The following is a 6,000-nucleotide window of genomic DNA, read 5'->3' as shown; positions in this document are numbered from 1 at the left end:
AGGTGTGACACCCACAATCATGTTATGAAATATCCCATGGCTTGCATCGATCTCTCCATGATTAGTCCACACAAAGTGATTCGCTATAAACCCCTTCCTATAAAGATGAAGCTTAACTTCCTCCGGATTTCCAAACTTCATACAGTCGCACCTAACACAAGGGCAGCTAATTACTCCTTCACTTCGATATAGTGAAAGTGACATTGCATGTCTAATAAAGTCATCAACCCCTTCTACAAAATCCTCCCGCAAACCCCTCGATTAGGATAATTCCTATTGTACATCCAAGTACGATGTTCCATCTATACAAATAAAACAAGAACAAATTAATTTAGTTAATTCATATCCTAATCATTTTTTAGTTAATTAATTTCATATCCTAAAATTTTAATTTATAAACTAAAAGTTCAATTCATATCCAAAAAGTTCAATTCATAAATTAAAAGTTCAAATCATATCCTAAAATTACAATTTATAAACTACAAGTCCAATTCATAAACTAAATGTCACGACCCCAAATACCGGTCGTGATGGCGCCTATCACACTACTAGGCAAGCCAACTAATCAATTAACCATAACCCTTTTCCTTTAACATTTAAGTCATTTTTTAACACAAGTTTTAAATACCAAATTTCATTATAAGCGTTAAAGCAACAAAAGATATGCGGAAAGTCAAAATAACAGGAAACTACACAGCCCCATCAATCTTGTGTCACAAGTCTAGAGCCTCTAATACAAGTCTGAATACCTACTATATCAATAGTCTAGAAAATGCTGAAAATAACAAGATAGGAAGGAGAAAACAGGGTTGCAGACGCCATGCAGCTACCTCGAAATCTCCGGCAACGCTGAATCCACTGAAGGTCCTCACTCGGCTGTTCGGGCACTTGTATCTGCACACAAGGTGCAGGGAGTAATGTGAGTACGCCAACTCAGTAAGCAATTAAGGTAAATAAGGACTGAAAGTAGTCACGAGAGTTCAAAACATATAACTGAATATCAACAGGATAACAGATCAATTTTACCATTTAAAATCAGCTTCGTCATAAAATCAACATTTCCAGTTTAAAACATTTGAAATCAGATACTTAGCAATACATACATACATATATATATATATACATATATATATATATATATATATATATGTATATATATATATATATATATATATATATATATATATATATATATATATATATATATATATATATATATATATATATCCAACTGAGGCTTATTAGAAAGGAGAGTGAAATCAATGAAAGCATTACAACAAGGCCCCTCGGGCAAGGAATCACTCAGAATATGGCCCCTCGGGCAGCCTCTTAGTCACTCGTGACTCAACTCTCGTCACTCGGTACTCACTCTCAGCACTCAGCTCCTTAATATCTCATAATAATAGAAATCATAGTAACCGCTGCGGCGTGTAGCCCGATACGTAATTTATAGTCGACTACGCTCACTGGGGGTGTACAGACTTTGGAGGGGCTCCTACGGCCCAAGCGTCATATCGCTACGGCGTGCAGCCCGATCCAATATATATATCGCTGCGGCGTGCATCCCGATCCAATATGTATATCGCTGTGGCATGCAGCCCGATCCAGATAAGTATCTCTACGGCGTGCAGCCTGATCCATAATATATACATATAATATCCTCACTATTAGGTTCTCAAGCTCTCTCAGTCATTAACCTCACAGCCTCTCGGGCACAATAATAGAAATTAGGGAACTCAGCCCAAACAGTCCTCAGAATTAGAAGTGGAGTGATAAAACCAGTTTTAAACGTTTAAACAGGTAAAACATGACTGAGGGTATGCTTTCAACAAGTAAAGTAAGGAAAAACAGTAAAAATGCCCCTAAAGGTCTCAACAGGTCGGCACAAGGCCCTAAACATGGCATACAACCCATAATACAGTATAAATGACTAAAGTACGGAATAATATAAGATTCCAAATCAAATACACAACTTAATAGTCGCTACGGGACGGACCAAGTCACAATCCCTACCGGTGCACGTCCACACGCTCGTCATCTAGCATGTGCGCCACCGCATTTATCAAAACAAGTCAAATACCGGGGTTTGTACCCTTAGTTCTAGATTTACAATGGTTACTTACCTCAAACCGGTAAAAATACTACTTTGCGATGCCTTTGCCCCTCGAATCGGCCTCCATGTGTGTCGAATCTATCCAAAAATCAGAACGAGGACATCAAAATATGCCAAGGGAACGAAGCCTAAGAGAAAACAATCAAATAATACCAAGAATCTCGAAATTACCAAAACCCGACCCTCGGGCCCACGTCTTGGAATTCGATAATTTTTTACATCAACGGAATCCTTATCCTCCCACGAGTCTATACATATCAAGAACACTGAAATCAGAGTCCAAATGACCCCTTAAATCCCCATTTATAGGCCTCTTAAACTCAAGCCCTAATCCCCAATTTTTAGCCCTTTAATTCCTTTAATTACAACCTTAATCCATGAAATACTATCATAGAAATGAGTTTTAGGTCTAAAATCCCTACCTTAATGAAGTCTCCTTGATTTCTCTCTTCGAAATCGCCCAAAGCTCCAAAATTTGTGCTTACAAGTGAAGAAACCCTCTGAAAATCGCGAAGGAGAAAATATAACATTCTGACCCCAGTCATTTCCGCATCTGCGGTACTTCAACCGCATTTGCGGTCAATGAGCCACTTCTGCGGCTTTCATTTAACTTAGCCAAAACCGCATCTGCGATGCCTATTCCACATCTGCGCCTTCGCAGGTACAGTCCCCATAACCGCATTTGCGGTTCCTGCCTCCCAGACATTTATCTGCTTCTGTGATCACCTTTTCTACATCTGTGGCATCACACCTGCGGTCCAATATCCGCAGGTGTGGAAACACTAGAAGTAGCAAAAATCTGCAACTTCACAAGTCTCAAACCTCTCCGTCAACCATCCGAAATCACCCCGAGGCCCCCTGGACCTCAACCAAAAGCACCAACAAATCCTAATACCTTATTCAAACTTGTTCCAATCATCAAAACACCTCAAACAACATCAAATCACCCAAAACACATCGGATTCAAGCCAAACTTTCTAAAATCTTCCAAATTCCGCTTTTGATCAAAAACCCAACCAAACCACGTCCGAGTGAAAAAATTTGCACACACATCCCAAATGACCCAATGGAACTACTGCAACTTTCGAAATTCTATTCCGACCCCTATATCAAAATCTCGCCTACCAACCAGAAATCGCCAAAATCTCAACTTCGCCAATTTAAGCCTAAACCTACTACGAACCTCTAAAACCCATTCTAATCAAGCTCCTAAGTCACAAGTCACCTCCCAAAGCTAACCGAACCCTCAAAATTCACTTCCGAGACCTATAACACATAAGTAAATATCCGGTTGACTTTTTCCAACTTAAGCTTTTCTTAAAAGAGACTAAGTGTCTCAAACCTTACCAAAATTATTCCGGATTCGATCCGACCAACCCGATACCACATAACACGGATAAACAAAGCATAAAGAAGAAGAAATGTGGGAAACGGAGCGGTAACTCATGAGAAGACTGGCCGAGTCGTCACATCCTCCCCCAACTTAAACAAACATTCGTCCTTGAACGAGTCAAGAAACATACCTGAAGCCTCAAACAGGTGAGAATATCTACTCCGCATCTCCTGCTCGGTCTCCCAGGTAGCCTCATCCACGGGCCGACCTCTCCACTGCACTTTCACTGAAGCTATATCCTTTGACCTCAACTTTTGAACCTGACGACCCAAAATAGCTACTGGCTCCACATCATAAGTCAAATCATCATCTAACTGAACCGTGCTGAAATCTAAAACATGAGACGGATCCCCAATGTATTTTCGGAGCATAAAAACATGGAATACCGGACGCACACTCGACATGCTAGGTGGAAAAGCAAGCTCATAAGCCTCCTCCCCAATCCTCGAAAGCACCTCAAAAGGCCCAATGAACCGAGGACTCAATTTCCCTTTCTTCCCGAATTTCATAACACCCTTCACGGGCGAAACCTTCTCACCAACCATGTAGGACACATCTCGAACCTTCCTATCAGCATAACTCTTTTGCCTCGACTGCGCTGTACGAAGCCTCTCCTGAATCACCTTCACCTTCTCCAAAGCATCATGCACCAAATCAGTCCCCAATAGCCTAGCCTCACCGGGCTCGAACCAACCAACTGGAGATCTACACCGCCTCCCATACAAAGTCTCATATGGAGCCATCTGAATACTCGACTGGTAGCTGTTGTTATAAGCAAACTCTGCAAGTGGTAGAAACTGATCCCATGACCCTCTGAAATCATTGACACAAGCACGCAACATGTCCTCTAATATCTGAATAGTGCGCTCGGACTGCCCGTCCGTTTGAGGGTGAAAACCTGTGCTCAACTCAACCTGTGTACCCAACTCTCGCTGCACAAACCTTCAAAACTGCAAAGTAAACTGAGTGCCCCTATCTGAACTGATGGAAACCGGGACACCATGCAACCGAACAATCTCCCGGATATAGATCTCTACCAACCGTTCTAAAGAATAGTTAGTATACACTGGAATGAAGTGCACGGATTTGGTCAACCGATCCACAATCACCCAAATAGCATTGAACCTCCTCAAAGTCTGCGGAAGTCCAACAACAAAGTCCATAGTGATCCTCTCCCACTTCCACTCGGGAATATCCATCTGCTGTAGCAAGCCACCCGGTCTCTGATGCTCATATTTCACCTGCTGACAATTGAGACACCGAGCTACAAATCCCACAATGTCTTTCTTCATTCTTCTCCACCAATAGTGCTGCCTCAAATCCTGACACATCTTCGCGGCACTCGGATGAATGGAATACCGCAAACTATGGGCCTCCTCCAAAATCAACTCCCGAAGCCCATCAATATTGGGAGCACAAATTTGACCCTGCATCCTCAATACCCCTCATCAACAATAGTCACATCTCTGACATCACCATGCTGAACCTTGTCCTTGAGGACAAGCAAATGAGGGTCATCATACTGACACTCCCTGATACGATCAAATAAGGAAGACTGAGAAACCACGCAAGCTAGAACCCGACTGGGCTCCGAAAGATCCAATCTCACAAATTGGTTGGCTATGGCCTGACATCCATCGCCATAGGTCTCTCCGATGCTGGTAAATAATCCAAACTCCCCAAAATCTCTGCTCAGCGACTCAAGGCATCGGCCACCACATTGGCCTTGCCCAGATGATACAAAATAGTGATATCATAGTCTTTCAGTAACTTTAACCATCTCCTTTGGCACAAATTTAGATCCTTTTGCTTGAACAGGTGCTACAAGCTCCGATGATCAGTATAAATCTCACAGGGAACACCGTACAAATAATAGCACCAGATCTTTAGGCATGAACAATGGAAGCTAACTCTAGATCATGGACAGGGTAATTCTTCTTATGTACCTTCAACTGTCTGGATGCGTAGGCAATCACCCTACCGTCCTGCATCAACACCGCTCCAAGGCCAATCCTCGAGGCATCACAATAGACCATGTAAGACCCCAAACTTGTAGGCAGTATCAAAATTGGGGTTGTAGTCAAAGCTGTCTTGAGCTTATGAAAGCTCGCCTCACACTCTTCCGTCCACTGGAACGGAGCACCCTTCTAGGTCAGTATGGTCATAGGAGCTGCAATCGATGAAAACCCCTCAACAAAATGATGGTAACAACCCGCCAAGCCAAGAAAACTGCGGATCTTTGTAGCTGAGGATGGTCTGGGCCAACTCTTCACGACCTCTACTTTCTTCGGATCCACCTGAATACCCTCACTCGACACCACATGGCCTAAGAACACCATGGAATCCAACCAAAACTCATGTTTCTTGAACTTAGCATATAACTTCTTTTCTCTCAAGGTCTAAAGCACTGTCCTCAGGTGCTGCTCATGATCTTCCCGACTCCGGGAATACACCAGAATATCATCAATAAAGACAATAACGAACGAGTTAAGAT

Source organism: Nicotiana sylvestris, chromosome 8 (assembly GCF_000393655.2).
Source record: "Nicotiana sylvestris chromosome 8, ASM39365v2, whole genome shotgun sequence".
NCBI classification, from domain to species: domain Eukaryota; kingdom Viridiplantae; phylum Streptophyta; class Magnoliopsida; order Solanales; family Solanaceae; genus Nicotiana; species Nicotiana sylvestris.
Note: the sequence above shows the minus strand (reverse complement) of the source record.